Below are 20,339 nucleotides of genomic sequence, written 5' to 3' on the forward strand. Positions count from 1 at the left end.
AATAGTTATAATAAAATTAGTTCCACTACTTTGTAGTTTCTGTTGTTTTATATTGTCATGTTATTACAAATAATGTCAATGTCATCCCTCAGAAGAGGGGATGGGGGTGGGGGGGTGGGAAGAGATAAACCACAGAACTTATATACATGTATGCATGACCAATGGACATGGACAACTAAGCCGGGGACAGGGTGGGGGTGGGGTGGGGTGGGGGGTGCCAATGGGGTAAAAAGGTAAAATATCTGTAACAAAAAAATAAATAAAAATTCATTAAAAAAACAAAAACAAATAATGTCAATGTATCTCTTCCAAAACTTACTTCTCTCTCTGTTTTTCTTTTCTTTTTTTCTATTATTGTAACTTTAGCCAGAACCTCCTAAGGCACAGAAATATTGAAACCATGTTTTCTATACCAGCAGTGGTGTGGAACTGTGGCCCACAGGCCAAAACTTCCCACGGCCTATTTCTGTATAGCTCAAGAGCCGAGACGTTTGCAATCGATGTGATACTGGGAACACTATTTTCAACCCCTATTAAGAAAATTTCCACAACTTTTATTCTAGAAAAGAATCCATTCTTCTCACTACTAAATCTGTATTTTTTTTTAAAAAGTATATTAAATATTCTGTTTTGCATTTCATGAAAAATTGTGGAACTGTGTTTCTCTGTTATTCTGTTAGTACCTACATAATACCTTTGATATTGCCCTTTGACCTGCAAGACCTAACATGTTTCCTATCTGACCCTTTAGGGAAAAGTTTGCTGGCCCCTTCTCTGTACCATGGCCTCTCCTCTGACTGCCATTTGCTATCGTTATTGGTGCTACATTGTCCCCCAAATACACAAGTTTGTCAAATCGAACCCCTCAGAGCGCCTTCAATGGAATGGGCATTAAATGATGTAACTGTGGGATTAAGGAGATGTTTCTAAGTTGCCCTCTTATTGCTCCCCTTGAATGACATAGCGCTGAATGGCGGGAGTGCAGATAAATGGCAAATAAACTTCCAGAGTAAATGTCAAACCAGGACACCTGCGGTTTCAAGAGCAATACTGAAGACTCCAGATCTCCGACCAACTTAGGAGACTCTGCCATCTGAGTCTCTGGTCCAGCGACAGACTGGAGTTGAAACTCTGCTCCTGGAAGCAGGCCCATCAAGATGCCAGCAGTTGTTCTTAAAAGTTAGCGTCTCTGAAACATCGTTCTGTGGCTTACTAAACAGTTAGGATGGGTCTGTTTGGTTCCTAGGATGAGAGCCGAGGGCTGGCTGAGCCTTGGTGAGGAAAGACAGAGGACGGGAGAGCCTGCTTGCTGAGGAGAGCCTGGCCCGGAGGAAGGCCGCGCACTGACGGCCATGGCCCGGCTGCCGGGGCTCCCAGCACGGCCTTGGGTCCCCAGGTTTCTGCTGAACCCGAATCGTCATGCACACCGTGTTCCTCAGACACCCGGGAGCACTCCCTTCTCTGGGCCCTTCGTGGGAAACACTCCACCCCCACAGTCTGCATGGCCCCCTCTCGGGACATTCTGGGCCCTGTGAGTCACCTGACACAGAGGCCTCCTCTGAACCCCAAGCATGAGCAGTGCTCTTCCCCCACCTTCCTCGACCGGCCTCTCAGACTGAGCTGTTCACAGCCTGGTCCCACGGGCTGGAAGGTAAGTGCCATGAAGTCACGGAGCTGATTTTGGTCACTGCAAAGGCCAGCACCTGAATCGGTGCCCAGCTCCGGACACGGGCCCTCCGTGTGTGTTGGCTTCGTCAGTGGTTCCCTGACCCGCACAGGACAGCCTGTGACCACTTGGCCCAGTGAGAAGCGAGTGCACCGGGATTTCGAAAAGCTCCCCAGGTGATTCAAAGTGCAGCCAAGTTGGAAGATATCAGTGTCAGGATGGCAGGAGTGGGTGTCATCACGTGCCTGCAGTGCAGAGTCCCCGGGACTGCAGCTCGCACCGGTGCCTGCCAGGGCTTCCCCAGTAATGCTCTGCGGAGGGTGGTTGGGGCCTCGCAGCCTGGCCCCGGTGATCAGAGGAGCTCAGAGGATGGTTAGGCTAAATGTAGGCCAAGTTTTACTACTATTTCCTATGTATGCAGCAAGTAATTATATAAAACCCTTATTTGTCCTATTATTGCTTTAACAAGTTCAACCTTTTTAAATTTCCTCTTTGTCTGATAACATTGCCCCACCTGATTTGTTTTATGTCTCTTCAATCTTTTTGCCTTTCATTAAGTCACTCTAAAGACACTCAGCTGTGCTTTTTAAAAAACTATATAATTTTATTGATTTTTTTTTTTAGAGAGCGAGGAAGGGAGAGAGAGAGAAACATCAATCGGCTGACTCCTGTGCACCCCCTACTGGGGACCGAGCCCACAACCTGGGCATGTGCTCCGACCAGGAATTGAACTAGGCTCAGTCCATGGGGTGACGCTCAGTCCACTGAGCTACACCAGCTGAGCTCAGCTATGCTTTCTAATCCATGCTGACAGCCGATTGGAAAGAGGAAGAAGTATCTGTCTCCTGTTTCTCTGCTTTCTCGCCTTAGATTTCCTGTTTTCACTGTGCTTTCTCAGTTCCGTAGACTGACTGAGCTGATCACATGTTCTTCCTGTTTTCCCCTTATTAAATGAGATGTTCAGCAGTCTTGAATTCTGGGGTTATTGTCCTGCTCTCAAAAAAAATCTGTTTCTTTAAAACAAAAACAAAATTTTTTTTTTTCTTTATTGATTTTAAAGAGAGAGGAAGGAAGATGGAGAGAGAGAGAAACATCGATGAGAGAGAACATAGCAGCTGCCTCCTGCATGCCCCCCACTGGGGATCTGGCCCACAACCTGGGCATGTACCCTGACCAGGAATTGAACTGGTGCCCTCTGGTGCATGGGTTGATGCTCAACCACTGAGCCACACTGGCCTGGCCAAAATCTGTTTCTTTATTGCACTTGCTGTCATATAACTTGTACCATCTAAGGTGATGAACAAGGAACTGTTTTAGAAAGATATTAACTATTTCACATTTATACACACTGATATACATTAAAGTGGGCTTCTGGAGGAAGGAAAAAAATGCTATTTTGTGTGTGTGTGGAAGTCCAGTATACCACATGCAGTAGGAAGTCATATTGAACACCAAGAACATGATACATGTTCAAATGTGTAGAATCGAAGCACAGAGCTAAGAGAACCATGTTGTTATCAGGAAGGACAGGTACAAACAGAACAAAGCACACACTTACTCACAGAGTTCTATATCCAGATGACTCATTGATATTCCTGCGGTAGAAACATTTTCTCCATCTTCAAAATACTTCAACCTTCTCAGGCCACTCTCTAGATGGATTTAACTTTTGTTTTAATCTAAGGTTCTAGCAATGTCCTTAGTGTTTCAAGGCAAAACTTCTATATCTAAAATATTTGGAGAACATGTTAAGAAAATAGCACAATTACCTATGTGGGCTGTAAGGCTGCTTATATTTAAGAAACGACTGCTTAGGGCCCTGGCTGGTGTGGCTCAGCTGGTGGGGCATCATCCTGGACACTGGAAGTTTGGTGGTTCAATTCCCGGTCAGGGCACATGCCTAGGTTTCCGGCTCGATCTGTGCAGGAGGCAGCAGATTGATGTTGTGCTCTCACATCAATGTTTCTCTCTCTAAAATCAATTAAATTTTTAAAAAAAGGAAATTACTGCTAGGACTCCCAGTAAACATGGTATATTAGGCATATGATTGCCTGTGCTCCCTCCTGAAACCCCACTAAAATAAGTTTTAAAGTTTGGGTGGGAGGAGAGGGAGGTGGCAGCTGAATCCATCACAGACAAAAAAGAATGACAGAGGAAGTAATAGCAGAGGAGGGTGGACACAAATTTGGGAGTCGGCAAGCTGCTCTGCAAGGGCTGAGTTAGCAAACCAGAGAGAGTGAGCACCTGCAGGGGAGGGGGAGGCAAGAGGGGCTCAGCTCCCCAGTGGATCACTCGGGGAGGTGCCAACCCAGGAGGGAGGGAGGCAAAAGGAACACCTGGAATAATGGGCCAGAAAGGCACGTTAGCACAGCGCGCCTGAGACAGGCCAGGCTTTTCCATTGTTATGACTATATTTTAATTCTCTAAAAATTTAATCACTTTCTTCTAACTAAAACCATTGCTTGATTTATGATGTTTTTTTTTTTGTTGTGACATGCCTCATTCCATAAAGAAAATCTCATGCACACACACTTTACTTACTGGCTTTTATTTATTTATTTATTTATTTATTTATTTATTTTTTTATCCTCACCCAAGGACATTTTTCCATTTTTTGTTCAGATAGAGTGGGAGGGAGAGAGAGAGAGACAGACAGAAACATTGATGTGAAAGGGACACATCGAGTGGTTGCCACCCGCATGACCCAACCAGGGCTGGGGACAAACTGCAGCCAAGGTACCTGCCCTTAGTGGGAACCAAATCCAGGTCTCTCTGGACCGCAGGCCGACGCTCTAGCTGCTGAGCCAAACCAGCCAGGGCTGTTATTATTGTTTTAAAATATATTTTTATTGATCTTTAGAGAGATTGGCTGCCTCCTGCACCCCCCCCCCACACACACACTGGGGATCAAGACCACTACCTGGTATGTGCCCTGACTGGGAATTGAACTGGAGACCTTTTGGTCCATGGGTCGATGCTCAACCACTGAGCCACACCGACTGGGCCATAATGCTGTGCCTTTTCATTTCTACATGTTTGAGTCACTTAAAGATGAATTACATCAAGATGACAAAGACATATGGGGGTGCTTAACACCCTAAACCAGAATATTTGTCAATGAGAATATTTTTCAAATGGTCCCACAGGTAACCTTATAATTGCAGAATGAAAAACATACTTTACAATAGCGACATCTGGTGGTCACCCTCTTCACTAAAGCATCACCAATAACAGGTCCGTCCAAAATGATGTCTCCTTGTGTGAGGCAATACACAGTGCACTGCATCACCTATGACAAATTCTTGCCAAAAATGTTTCACTTGAAATTAATCAGACCTTTATCCCTAGTCCCCAGTATACAGGAAATTCAAGGGATATAGAAACAGGTTAAGCACTGAGAACACAGATAAATCCAGAGACAGGACATTTAAAAAACAAAAGTAGCCTAGTCTCTTAAAAAAGTCAGTATCATAGTGTATGCCAACTGTAATTGACATTAAAAATGTTTTTTAAGTCAATATCATGGGGGACAGAAATCAGTGATATAGAAAAACTGGGAGGATTGTTCCTAAGGTACAATTGATCACAGATCTGGTACTTGAAATTTCTAATAAGTTCACTATGGCTAAGGGTTGCATTCTTTGGTGCCCACATTTGACAAAATCTCAGGAAGTTATGAGATATTATTATCAATGAGTTGTGAAGTTGAAAGAAATGTTTCTAAACTATCCTTTAAAAAATTATTATCACATCAAAAGGTGATCAGAGTGTGCAAAGATCCTGAAAGAGGAAAAAATATTTTATTTCTCTAAATTTTGTGATGTTTGAAGTATAGTTTAGCTTTGTGAAATTTGTAATCTGCTGATTTATTTGCTCATTTTTTCTTAAAATTGTTTTTTCTTTATTGATTTAGAGAGAGAAAGGAAGGGAGAAGGAGAAAGAGATAGAAACATCGATGAGAGAGAACATTGGCCGCCTCCTGCATGCCCTCCACTGTGGATTGTGCCCACAACCTGGGCATGTGCCCTGACCAGGAATCAAACCAGTGACCTCTTCGTGCACGGGTCAATGCTCAACCACTGAGCCACACCGGTTGGGCTATTTTCTCATTCTTATTATGTAGTCATTTTGGTGTCTACTTTTGTTGGGGTCATTTTGAATTTTGTTAAGAAGGTCCCCACAATTTTACAAGCTTCAGGCCCCACAAAACTTTGATCTGAATGTGAGGTTAGACAAGTTGCTTTTCTGTCGGAGCCTGGAGAGTGAACAGGGACTACGGGCAAGGTGGCAGGAATGAGGGTAAGAAGAGGAATAGAGGCTAAACCACAAAAGGTCTGGATGCTATGGGACTTGGGGGGTCCTCTCCTGCAGAAAACAGGGAGCCAAGAAGAGTGTAGGCAAAGGCGTAATGTGATCAGAACTTCTGAGCACTGTGGGGGAGAATCTGGAGTAGGGAGACCTATGGCAACTTGAGGCAACAGGCCAGGTAAGAAAGGATGGTCAGACTTTCAATAACGGGGGAACCAGTCATGAGCTCACCAAGACCTTAGGGGAGACTGTGGCAAGAAGAGTTGCTTAAAACCCGATCATCAGAATATTCCCCTTTATAATATTGAGGTCTATACTTGGATTTTCTGTCCCCTTTATTTATTTATTTTTATAAACATTTTTAAATCATTAGAGTGAAAAGGAAGGAGAGAGAGACAGAGAGAAACATAGATGTGATAGAGCCATGTTGACTGGTTGCCTCCCTCACTACTCAACCAGGGCTGGGGATGAACCACAACTGAGCTACATGCCCTTGGCTGGAATCAAACCTGCGACTCTTTGGTCCAGGGGCGACACTCTAACCACTGAGCAAAACTGTCCAGGGCTTTCTGTCCCCTTTAGATATCTCTGCAGAAACTATTTATTATATGATTCTACAACTTAATCAGATTGCTAACATAGTTTTCCAATCAAGTGTTTACACATGGGGATTTGCTTCATTTCACTTGTACGCAATATTATAATGATGTCACGACTCAAGCGTCAGACCACCTTTTGGCATTACATGTAGCAAAAACTTTTTTTTAAAAGAAAGGCCAGTGTAGCTTGTGATTCAAATCAATTGCAATATGCAAATATGTTTCATACAATGGACCACAGCCAACCTGGGCCAACTTTGTATTTTATAAAACAAAAAATCATTTAGCCTTGTTGATTTGGAATGCCTGTCTGTTCTGAGATTTCCTCAACTTGCCATTATTTATGAAAGAAAGGTGAGTCATTTAGTGTTTTTCTCAAAGAGATCAAATAAACAGGCTGGCAGAAACAGGTTGGGTAGTGCAGATTGTACAGTACTTGCTGTAGGAGGACTGTTTGTTACACTGTAGTGCTAGGCAGTCATTCATATGTCCCTGCCCTTTATTTACCAAATGGCAGGATCCTTAAAGTTTTTGGTTAAGTATGACTAAAGAGAAAGAGAAAGAACTGTTGCATAGAAATACTGAACTTGAGTGACTTTGCTGTTGATACTCAGACCATGTTTTTAATAAGAAACCCTTTATACTAATTGGCCTGTTAAAGTATGAATAGAGAAATTGTCTTTTTCAAATATTTGATTAGAAAATAAGCACTTACATGTAACGGAATTCATGGTGTATAATACAACACATTGTGAGATGCTAAATTATATGCCATTTTAACTAGGTAGACAATGCCACAATCAATTGAAATGCAGAAAAATTTTTATATGGCTTTGTATGAGGGGGGTTGCTTAAAGGTTAATAAACACGTGTTTTCTACTTTAAGTACATACTCCCACAAATAAAGTGGATTCTCATGGGACATTGTTCAAGCTGAAACCAGACAAGTGTGTGATGCTCCTGATTGATCAGGCTGAGTCCTCTGGTCCAGGATCTCAACGGCATGTGAGGGTCAGAAGGGCTGCAGGCCAAGGAAGACAAGACCAAAACATTATGCAAGGAGGACGAGAACCAGAACGAAATCTCTCTCCCTCTTCTGCCTGTACAGAGGGTCCTCACCAATAGTGGATCATTTTATAAAACACACCTTTGTATGCCAGGGGTTACTTTAGTCACAAATATACTCTTTATTCTGAAATTAGAATGTCCTCTTTAATTTATTAATCAACATTTTGATGCTCATTGCAAAGATAGGCCTTCTTCCTTTTCCTAGGACGAAGGCCACTGCAGACTTCAGGGAAGTGTCTTTTCCTCTTTTCCCCACTTCTTCACTCCTCGATTCCTCAGGGCAGCTTCTGGCCAATAAGAGATTAAAGTGCAGCCTGGCGGTGTGGCTCAGTGGTTGAGCATCAACCCACGCACCGGGAGGCTGCCGGTTCAATTCTCGGTCAGGGCACATGCCCAAGTTGTGCGCCCAATCCCCTGTGGGGGGCATGCAGGAGGCAGCCAATCAACGTTCTCTCTCATTGATGTTTCTATCTCTCTCCCTCTCCCTTTCTCTCTTTCTAAAAATCAATAAAGAAAAAAAATTTTAAAAAGAGATTAGAGTGCAGAGAGGGAGAAGGAACAGGGAGGGAAAACTGGCTGATACTACCATAAGATGGCTTGTGCTCTATGCTTCGGCAGGTGTTTAAAGCTGACCCTTTCTCGTGTGTGTTCCCTTGAGAGGTTCCTCTGACTACCCCCCCCCCCCCAACACACACACACATGCTGTAGGCAGTGCTCCTTTGACTGGCTTCTTCTGATCTGCAACTCCCCCCCCCCCCCATCTAGTATCTTCCTGTAATGCATCTCAGTATCTCCTCTGGAAGGCCATCCTCTTGGGAAAAAATCTTTCTAATCCTGACCAATATTATCTGCACACACTTCTGAGAATTCTGGCCTTTGTCTTCAGTTATGGGGCGGTATCTCTAGGCTTTTGAAATATCCTACCTGATAAGAATGCCTTCGTTTACCTACAGGTCTTGGGCCACACCGGGGGTCCAACAGTGTGATTTGTGATGGGGGCTTTGGGCCATGCAGGATCAGCTCAGCCTGAGAGGGCTGGAGACTACAGGTCAGCCCCGCAGGTTGTCAACCACGGGACGTCAGTGTCTGCACGGTGCAGCTCCAACAAAAACTCGCCGCGAGGCTCGGGTGAGCTTCCCTGGTGGCAGTTCTCTGTGCAGTCGTCACAGTTTTGCCAGGAGAGGAGAGCGGTCCAGGCGTCCGCTGGGAGAGGGCCGGCGCAGGCTCTGTCCTTGGAACTGCCTGACTCTGCCCTGTGCTGCTCTCCTCTTGGCGGATTTTAATCTGTATTTTTTTGCTGTAAGAAGCATCAATGAAAGTTTAACAGCTTCCAGTGTGAGTTCTTTGAGTGAATTGTCAAACCTGAGGGTCATCCTGAGAACACCCCTAACTTGTCATTGCTGTCAAAAGTGAGGGTGGTCTTCTCCTGGCTGGTTTTGCTCAGTGGTTAGAGCGTCGGCCCGCAGACCAAAGAGTTGCAGGTTCGATTCTGGTCAAGGGCACATGCCTTGGTTGTGGTTTGGTCCCCGGCCCTGTTTGGGGTCGTGCAGGAGGCATACTCTTTCTGAAGATAAATGGGAAAATATCCTCGGGGGAGTAAAAAAAAAAAAGTAAGGGCAGTTTTGTAGACGGTCTCCCCCACATGCCAAGTGCCTTGTACAAGCAGATGTCCAATAAGTGTTCATTGAGTGAAGGAAAGAATGAAGGATTTGTATATACCAGCGAACGAAGCCATGCCAGTTACCGAAGGGTAGAGTTTTCTCAAATGCAGCATGATAAGGTTTATGTGCACATGTTTTGTATGACAAAATTAGATGTTTTAATCCTGTGACTTTTCTTCCCAAGTACACTTGGACTTTCCTGGTCACGCCTTATACATATTCAATTACCACACTACTTCAAAGACTAAACATTAAGTGCATTTCTGCCTGGAGAGTGGGAATAATAGCAACGTCATCAAGCTCTTTGCAGAACATAGACAGGGTTTGAGTGCGGCCTGAACAATTGCCTGTGTGTCTTTCTCCAGAGCTCCTCCAGTGGGGTCACCAAGGGGCAGCTGGCCACAGGAGAGACCCCCCACCCGTAGTTGGCAAAAGCTTCACAGTCAGGAAGGACCACTCCGAGAAACCTCAGGGACACAGCACACTCCCTAAACTGCTGTCCTCGGACAAAACGAGGTCTCCTCTCAGCAAGAGACCATGTTGTTTATGACCCAGAGAAGGACAAAGCCTGTAGACGGAACGTGGAGGCTTCCTCCTGTCCTCCCTCTTTGGAGGCCCAGGAAAGTCTTCTTCTGCCTTCTTTGGCACCTTTGACCTCAGGGTCAGAACCATCCCATCAGCAGGTTACTTTCCATAATCATTTCAGGGCTGCTATTTCCTCCCACACTGTTTTCAAGAGTGAGTAGCTGTGGGGCAGTTGCCATAGAATCATCATCAGCGAACAGAGAGTACTTTCTAATAGTCTGAGAATGAGGCCCAGCAGAGCTCAAAAAGAACTTCATATTCCTAAGTCCTTCTGCCTTCTTTATGGGCTGGTATCTGACTTTCTCCCAGAAGGCAAGTCTAGCCTCAGAAATCACCAAAGAAATATTGGCTACATTATCCAGACCTGGGGTCACTGTCTTTTTTTTTTTTTTTCTTTAATCCTCACCCAAGGATATTTTTCCATTGATTTTCAGATAGAGTGAGAAGGAGGGAGAGAGAGAGAGAGAAACATGGATGTGAGAAAGACATTGACTGGTTGCCTCCCACATGACCCTGACCAGGGCCGGGGATCGAACCACAACCGAGGTACATGCCCTTGACCAGAATTGAACTTGAGACTCTGGTCTGTAGGCCGTCGCATCAACTGCTGAGCCAAACCGACCAGGGCTGCCCTTTTAACTGTTAGATCCCCAACAGGGTGATACAATTTTTGATCAGATAGCCTCAGGTGTTGCAAAATTTTGCTGTAGATATCCATAGTCTCTCTGCAAGGATTTCTACTTCCATCCCAGAAATTTAAAGTCAGCTTCCATTTGCACACTTCCCCTGGTGGGGATGAGAAAACTTGTCATGCAATATTTTCCCAAGACATATTCAATGGAAAGGTATTTATCTTTAAGTACTTTATTTATTTATTTATTTTTTTAATCCTCACTCGAGGACATTTTTCCATTCTTTGCTCAGATAGAGTGGGAGGGAGAGAGAGGAACAGAGAGAGAGAGAGAAACATCAATGTGAAAGGAACACATCGAGTGGCTGCCACCCGCACGACCGACCAGGGCCGGGGACAAACTGCAACCAAGGTACGCGCCCCTAGCGGGAACCGAACCTGGGTCTCTCAGGACCGCAGGCCGACGCTCTAACCGCTGAGCCAAACTGGCCAGGGCTATCTTTAAGTACTTTAAAAGCTCAAACTGTCTAGAAAACAAGATGTTCTCCTCTAGGGTGCTTCTTCCCACATAATATCTCATCTTCATCTGCCCATCTTACCTACTTCCCTGTGACCTTCTCCAGTCCAAAAAGAGGCCAGCCCCTCCTCGCTACTGTAGGATCTTGATTCATCTCGGCCCTCTCCACCCTGATTCTTCAACCAATTCCTTTCCACTGGCTCTTTTCCCTCTGTCTAAAATCCTCCCCCAATAACCACACTTGAAGGCCAGGGATGCCATGTTGCACAACTGTAGAAGGCACCACTGACTCAGTCTGTGAATGGTGGCCCCTGGGGTTGAGCCGTGCACTTAATAGAATGAATGAACGATGAATGGGGAAAAGTAGCATTTCCTCTGCTCACTAGGTGGCGCTCAGGCATTTTTCAACTATGCGATGTGGCAATGGCTCAGAGATTCACTACAGCAACTCAGAAAACTCACTACTATTTTCTTAGTTAAGTAAACCTTTATTATAAGGGTCCTGAGATTATAGACTCAGATTCTAAAACAAGTTTTGGGTTTGCATATCCTCAGCTTGAAACATCTCCAGTGAAGAAGTACAATTCCCACTTAAAGAGCTCAGTCAGCTGTTCATGCATTCGTTCAAGAAGCATTTATTGAACACCTGCTACATATCAGACTCTGTGGTCCATGCTGAGGATTCAGGTGAGGATAAAAACAAACAAACAAACAAACAAACAAACAAACATGATCTCTGCACTCACAGACCTCTCAGGCAATGATTAAAATTCATACAAATACCATGAAATTACAATAGTGGAAAGACCTGCAAATGAGAGGTACATGATGCTATGAGAACATCTAATCGACCAAGACAGGAAGTTCAAGGAAGGCTGACTTGAGAACAGGATGGTTGCGTTAACATCTGAAGAGAGTAGTGGTTTCATGATATGGGAAAATGCTCTTGCTACAGTAAATGGGAAAAAAAGTTTTCAGTTTCAAAGTGCTAGAATGTTAACAGTGGTTATGTCTTCCTGTTGGATTATATTTTTATTCTTTCTTCAGAATTTGTCTGTATTTTTACATTTATTTTTACTATTTTATACTTAGAAAATAATATTCTTTTATTTAAAATATTTCTACCTTAGAAATGGCATTTACATTTGTTTATTATTAGAAAAAAATCCAGCATGAAAGATATCTGCAATTCTAGATACTTTTATGCGGCCACCTAACAATGTTTATAGAAAGTCATGACAAGCCCAGCCAGTGTGGCTCAGTGGTTGAGCATCGACCCATGCACCAGGAGGTCGCCAGTTTGATTCCTGACCCGGACACATGCCCAGGTTCTGGGCCAAATCCCCAGTGGGGAGCATGCAGGAGGCGGCCAATCAATGTCTCTCTCTCTCTCTCCCTCTCCCTTCCTCTCTCTCTAAAATCAATAAAGAAAAAAATTTTTTTAAAAATAAAGTCATGACAAGAATTGTTGCCCCATAATCAACAGAATATATATTTTTATTGCATATTTAAAATTATTTTGTTTTATTTTTCAACTAGTTATTCAGTATTATTTTATATTAGTTTCAGGTGTACAGCATACTGGTTAGACAATTATGTAATTTATGAAGTGCTCCCCCTGACAATTCTAGTACCCACCTGGCACCATCCAGAGTTATTACAATAGCAATATGCTGTACTTTCCATCCCGGGGCTATTTCATAACTACCAATTCGCTGTAGCATATTTTTTTAAGTGATTAGCTAAAAGAACACGATTTTCCATTCACTAAGTATCAGTGTAATAGACCCCACTAATTTCATGTTTGTCATTTAATTTCTGGATTCAGGAGTTAAGTGTTATAATCACAAATACAGGTTTATCCAAATAAGCTATAAGCTATCATTAGTCCACAAGAGCTGGACACTTCAAGATATAATATGGCTTTTATTCCAAGATGGTGGGGGGACATAAGCATTACTTCTCCTTCCTCTTAAAATATTATTCAATGCCAAATGAATACAAGTAAGAATAACTCAATGGAACCAAAGGTAAATAGGACAGATGCCATCAGTGAACAGAACCATCAAGACACATCTGGAAGATGCTAGGCAGAGCCAGATTGAAGTCAAAATCCGTGAAACAGAGAAGTCCCAAAGCTGGTTGGAGGAGAAGACAGCCCTGTTCTCCTTCCTCATTAAAGGGAAGTGACATGGAATACACTCTAGCCCAGATGTGTAATAACTCAACCTAAATATTCAAAACATTAACGGTTTCTGGAAGGGGAAGCAGCTGTATTTTCCCCTCGGCCCTCTGCGGGTCTGCGAATTTGATAATGTGTACAAGGGGGGCCCGGCCTGGCCTGCTTCTGTTCTCCCTCTGGTACGCCTTTTCCCGGGGCTCTGCTCACCTAACGCTTTCACCCCCTGAAGTCAGAAAGTGATTACGCGCCTAACTTGACCGAGCTCATTACGAAGATGACCGGTACGGGCCACATCTCGCCAAGATCGGCTCTTTGTGCTTCGAAGATGACCGGTACGGGCCACATCTCGCCAAGATCGGCTCTTTGTGCTTCGTAAAGCGAAGCTGACCGATGACATGACAGTGCGGGCAAGCACACCCCGGGTCAGGGTGACAGCAAGTGCATCGCCGCCCCTCCTTCCCTCCCTGAATTACACTGTGTGGTTTTTGAGACAAAACTTAATATTCAGGAACAGAAACTTCTTCTTCTTTTTTTTTTTGAGGCACAAAAACTTTCATTTCTTACTTTTTTTTTTAAACACTGTGGAGACTTTCACTTTGAGGCCGCTGATCAAGCGTTGGGTAAGGAGCAGAGCTCAGAGCCCCACTCCCTAAACTAGGGAAGGGGTCTCCACCGGCTCCTGACAAGTCCGGGGGGTGAAGCTCCTGCGTGGAGGGAGCAGGGCACTTCGTTTATGGGAGAGAGTGAGAAGCACAGGCGGGTGTGCGTTAAGAGTTGCCATATCCTGGCCTTGGAGGAGGGCTGGTTAGCTGCGATCGATGTAATCCCAAAGCCTCCTTTGCCAAACATGTCCTGGTATATTATATCAGGAGCTGCCAGGAAGTGATAAGACAGGAAATACGAGCTCCCAGCTCTACATCTAACTTTCGTGGCTGCAAAGTTTTCAATAAATCGGGACTTGGAGAAACAGCAGGATTCTGAGTTCACCTTTATAGATTTGCTTTAGGTAATAATTTGTCTACAGTGTAGCGCTAATGAAACTAAGAGTCTCATCCCAAAGATACCCGTGAGTTAAATCTACAACATGGTCACATGCTACCTGCTGCAAATCCACGCTAAGAGGGCCGAGGCTTTAGTTCCGTGTAACCCATCACCACCGCTGCATGGGAGGAAGGAGGTACAGGGAAGGTCTGAGCCACAGAACTGGAAGACTTGTCCTCACTAACTGTGGATTTGGAGCCTCAGGTTCTTTAGGAGGCTGGTCTAAATAATGACTGACATTTAACTTTTCTACCTCTGAAAGTCTAAACCCATGGTTTCCCCAGACAGTGGAATGTAATAGATCTTAATTTACTATTTAACACAAATTGACTGCGTGCCTTCTAAGTGCCAATGTGTCGGGCTCTGGGGCTTTGATGTCAACCAAAATATGGCCCCAGCTCTCACTGATTGTACAGTCTAATGTTGCCCAAAGACATGGGTCAAATTTATGACCAAAACACATTGCAATTGTGACAAGAAGAGGAGTTACGAGGTGCTAAGGAACCCTATAATGGGTATGGGGTGGAATACATGATTTAGCCAGAAAAGCAAGAAATGTTTTCCTGAGGAAGTGGCATGTAAGCTGAGACCCAAAGGAGAAGTAGATGTTAATTAGGCAAAAACAGAACTTTAGCAGGCTGTAGATAGAAGGAATCACATGTGCCAAGGCCTGTGGTAGGAGGAGCAAAGGACATTTGAGAAATAGACAGCCAATAGGGCTGGAGTAGAAACAGCAAGAGACACATGGTACAAGATGAAGGTGCAAAGGTAGGTAATTACCATGCAAGGCTGGCAGACCATGGTAAGAGGATTTGGCTTTAGAATAAGATGTGCATTTTGAAAAGATAAATCTTGTTTCAGTATTAGAGAGGAATGAAGTGGATACAGATAAAATATTAGTAGTTTATTGTGTGGGCCAAGCAAGAGAAAATGATACTTTGAACTAGGGTGCTGCTATGAAAATGGGGGAAATAATGAATGAAGTCCAGAGATATTTAATAGGTTAAATAAACATGATTTGGTAAGGAACTGCATAAAAAAGGTAAGAGAGAGAAAGATATCTAGCTTACACATCTGGATGTATGCAGTAGCCACAATGATAAGGAACACTGTAATGGGAGGGGAAAGGAGACTATGAGTTGTTGTTTTTTATCCTCACCCGAGGACATTTTTCCATTTTTTGTTCAGATAGAATGGGAGGGAGAGAGGAAGAGAGAGAAACATTGACTGGTTGCCACCCACATGACCCCAACTGGGGCCGGGGACAAACTGCAACTGAGGTACATGCCCCTAACGGGAACTGAACCCAGGTCTCTCTGGACTGCAGGCCGGCGCTCTAACCGCTCAGCCAAACTGGCCAGGGCGAGGAGACTATGAGTTTGATCTTGTATATGTTGAAAAGATATCAAGTAGGTGGTGGATATGTGGTCTGGAGCTGAGAGAAAGGTCTGGATTGGAGACACGATTTAATGAGTCAACGACATATAAATGGTAGTTGAAACTATGTGAGCAGGTGAGATTGGTTACACAAGGGACTGAGAAGAACGCCTATGACTGAGCCATATGGATTCTAACTTTGAAACTGGTTAGAGTTTGATGAGTCTGCAAAGATAAGTGAAGTGGTCAGAGAGAAAGGAGATAAGCCAGGAGGTGTGCTGCCACTAAAGAAGAGAATAAACCCTCAGAGGTTTAGGAGAGAGGTCAAAACTCTCAAGGGCTGCTCAGAGTCAAGTAGGATGAGGACTGAACATGTCTGTTGAATTTAATGACATGGAATTACTGATGACCTCCGAAAAGTCCATTGTAGTGACATGATAGAGCTAGAAGTAAAATAGAAAATCATAGAAGAGTTGGGAAGTTTGAAGGGAATGGCAAAATTCTGAACCTGAAATTTTGGAGAACTAAAGAGTGAGAGTTGGCTGGAGGAACATCACAGGACTGCGGAATTGTTTCGAGGACTCATTTGAGATTGGAGCTACTTCAATGCCGGCCGATAATCAGGTTCATCCAAGGCTGACATTTATTGAAAAGACAGAAGAACAGAGAGTTTGATCTATTGAAAAGGATGTTGTTAAAACGATGTGCCATAAAACCTAATTTGGATTATAGAGGAAGAGAGAAAAGGAAAAGCTACTGGTTTGGAAAATCATGTATTAGTATAGGGTCACACAAGTCCTGATAAGATCAAAGAATCATTGAAGTGGAAGTAGTTGAACAAGCAACACAGAAAGAGAACAGGCTGTAGGCAGAGAGTGGGCTATTTGGACTAATGACTTCGGAGGTGGCACAAAACAGTTGATCAGATACAGGATCCAAAGGAGTCTGTAGCTGAACAAGGTGGAAGTCACTAAAGATGAAAGGCCTTGGCTTTGAGGCCATCAAAATCTCTCATTTGCCATTGATTGAAAACCCAAATCAAACCTGAAAGGGAATGCAGAAACTTTGTTATTAAAATGTCAAGGGAGCCCTGGCTGGTTTGGCTCAGCGGTTACAGCTTCAGCCTGCGGACTGGAGAGTCCTGAGTTCAGTTCCTGCTTGGGGCACGTACCTCAGTTGCAGTTTGTCCCCGGCCCCGTTTGGGGTCATGTGGGTGGCAACCACTCGATGTGTCTCTCTCACATCGATGTTTCTCTCTCTCTCTTCCTCCCTCTCTCCCTCCTGCTCTACCTGAAGATAAAAAGTCAAGGGATAGTTTAGCTTCAGGTACAGCTCTTATGATGTCATTCGGATCTGGGCTCTCTTTCAACTCTGCTGCTCTCTGTATGGGCTCCAATCTCAGGTAAGCGCCTCTCCAGTGGTAGCAAAACAGCTGCCAGCAACTCTAGACTTTTATCATCACCAGTCTAAGAGGAGCAGAAAAGAATAAGCATAACTAAGCTTACATCCTGGGCTTATTCTGATTGGTCCAAACTTGGGTCACATTGCCATCTCCGAACCGATCACTGTGATCACAGGCACACATTTTTGGGACTGGCCAGACCTGAACCTCACATCTACTTGGAGGATGGTTCATAAAAAGAAAAATAGGGTGCCCTGGCTGGTTTGATTCAGCAGTTAAAGCGTCGACCTGCGGACCAAAGAATCATGGGTTCGATTCTGGTCAAGGGCACTTAGCTCCGCTGCAGATCAGTCCAGCCCTGGTTGGAGTCACGTGGGAGGAAACCAATCAGTGTGGCTCTCTCATGCTAATGTTTCTCTTTCTCTTCCTCTTCTCCCTCTCTCTTCCTCCCTCCCACTCTATATGAAGATAAACAGAAAAATATCCTCGAGTGAGGATTAAGAAAAAAGAAAAGAAAACTGGGGTGTTGTAGTTAACAGAAGAGTCAATGTGTGCTGGGCAGCAAGAACAACAGGTGTCTTCTTCTGCAGGGCTGAGCAGGTTGTTCATGAGGTTATTCAAGTTGGTAGCCGAGGATGGGGTGGAGAGGAATCCCACAAAGCCAGTCTTTGATGCAAGAGGAGGCATGGCCTGGCCGTCAGTGACTTCATATGTAAAACAGAACTTGGAGTGTTAGTACCAGTGCCTTTTGATAACTCTGCAGACTGAAAGATCTTTGAGGGCAAAGGAGTTTGTATCCCTGGTACCTACTGGTAGGCCTGATGCTCAAAATATCCCTGTGGATGGATGGATGGATGGATAGTAGATGACAGATGATGAATAGATGAACAAATGAACCACTATATTTGAATATCTCCTGGAAGAGTCTCACAGTATTTGAAGGAAAGTATTTAATTAACAAATGCCTTTTCAAAGTATCTCTTCTGTTCATTTACGTCAAAAATGGAGCATTGTGAAAATAGCACACACTTGGAAGTCACACAAACCTTGCTGTGGATCTTGGCTCTGTGTGAACCTTGTGCAAATTATTTAGCTACCCTAAGTCTTAGTTTCCCCATCGATAACATTGGGCAATGTTAGGGTGCCACCACAAGGTAAAGGTCAATGAAACAATCTCCCAAGAGTATCCATTTGTAACATTCTTTTTTTTTTTTTTTTGATACATTTATTATAGATAGGGCTTAGCTCTCAGCCTGAAAGAATTTTTAAAACTTCATTTCATCAGCACATGGAGAGAGAAGCCATTTCCCAAACAGGCTCACATGAACCAAACCAGACAGGCAGAGAGCGTACTCAGAATGCCAACTTATCCATTTACCATGAGAAATTATTTGGGGTGTCCAAGTAACTGAAATTTTCTCCCTGTGTGCAACTGTCTTTGGGGAGTAAAGTCATAACCAGAAGATTGTTGTGACCGGGCCAGGGGACTGGGCTGCGTCCTGCCAGCAGCGACGGACCCGCCACTGGGAACCCTCGGAGGAAGCGATCACTGACAGGGTTTGTCTCTGTGTCCTAGGAGGAGTTTCCACATCTTTGCTTTGTTCCAGTATATATTTATGTTTCAGAAGGCATCTTATTTTCCTCACTGGCAGTGTCTCGGGGAAAGGCTGGCCCCAACTCCTAAAATAATAATAAAAACAACACCTTTTTCATCAATGAAGCCTGCACGTCCGCGGCGGGCTCTGTCTGGCTTTCAAGATCTGGGTCAGATGGCTTAACTCCCAAGTCCATTGCCGTGAACATCTCCTCTTCCACCTGTTTCCTCATGATCTCCGCCCAGCGTATGTCAATCCACACATGAATCACAGCTGCTGCACTGATATCCATCAAAATGAAAAACAAAAAATCCCACTCATACAAACCATTCATGAGCGGACTTTTCTAAAGAACTGAGGAGGCAGGGAGAGGTCCCAGGAAGGATTCATAGACACACATGATACCGCAGCGTTCAGAGCCATAAGAGACATCTTATCCTCTAAGGTCCCTCTGATCACCCTGACTGCAGGGGTTCCTGTCCTGGCCCTTCCCACCAACAGTCCTCCTCACACCTCTTCCCCTCTCTCCCTCCCTTCTCCCTCCTTCGCTCTCTCTCCCACGCCTCCCTTTCCAGCACATCCAACAGCTTCCTCTCTTTGACTCCAAAACAGAGGCTCCACCCACTTCCTGGAGCCTCCTCCACAGCTGAAATCCAGGCCCCGGGGATTTCACCTTCTAATTGATCAAAGGTATTTTCCAAACAAAGATTGTTCCTTTCTAAATGGAATTTTGGGGCCACCTGTTATGAAAATAAAAGCACTTCCTCCTTGATTGCAAGGTGTCTGGATGAACATCCAATAAACAAGCCTCCATCCACGCCTCTAGCTCCTCTCCATTGATGCAATACATTGTGCATGAGTGATGGCTTCAAAATGATTAAGGTATTTCTGCTCCTCTCCACATTCCTATGTTGGTTGAGAGGACACCCTCAAATAAAAGTTCCCATGGCTACTGGCTTTTAAAGACTGGTGCCAAATGCTGGCTCCCCAACTTACTAGCTTTGTGATCTTGTGCAAATTACTTCACCTCATTGGCTTCAGTTTCTCCACCCAGAAAATGAGAGGGCAGATTAGCTTGAAGACTTCTCGGGAGTCCTATTAAATTAATTTACTCCTGTAAAGTGCTTAGTACATAGTAAGGGCTCAGTAAATGTTAGCTGCTTTAAAAAAAAAAAGTTTGTATTGATTTCAGAGAGAGGAAGGGAGAGGGAGAGAGAGCTAGAAACACCCACCAGCTGCCTCCTGCACACCCCCTGCTGAGAATAAAGCCCGAAACCCAGACATGTGCCCTACCCGGGAATCCAACCGGAGACCTTCTGGTGCATGGGCCGATGCTGAACCACTGAGCCACACCTGCTGCGTTGTTAGCTGCTTCAAAGAATTTTTTTGTTTCTTTCTCCTCAAATATGTGACTTTATCAATGAAAAAGATGAGAGAGTTTAACCTTTGCACTTTAATAAAGCCAGCCTTGAGCTAGAGACTTAAAGCAGTAGAGTCAGGGTTCAAACTGGCTACAGACTATCCCCCCCAGTACCCTACGTCACAGATGGCCAGGCACTAACTCAGGTGGGATCTGCACTCAGAGGTGGAGGGGTAGTAGAAACGTGATAAAAATACAACCCAAACCAGAGTAGCCTAAACTGGGAGAGACACCAACTGCCTGGGTCTAGTTCATTTCTGGGTCAGAGGATTCAGGTCCCAGGCCTG

The sequence above is a fragment of the Molossus molossus genome, unplaced genomic scaffold (assembly GCF_014108415.1).
Source record: "Molossus molossus isolate mMolMol1 unplaced genomic scaffold, mMolMol1.p scaffold_m16_p_14, whole genome shotgun sequence".
NCBI classification, from domain to species: domain Eukaryota; kingdom Metazoa; phylum Chordata; class Mammalia; order Chiroptera; family Molossidae; genus Molossus; species Molossus molossus.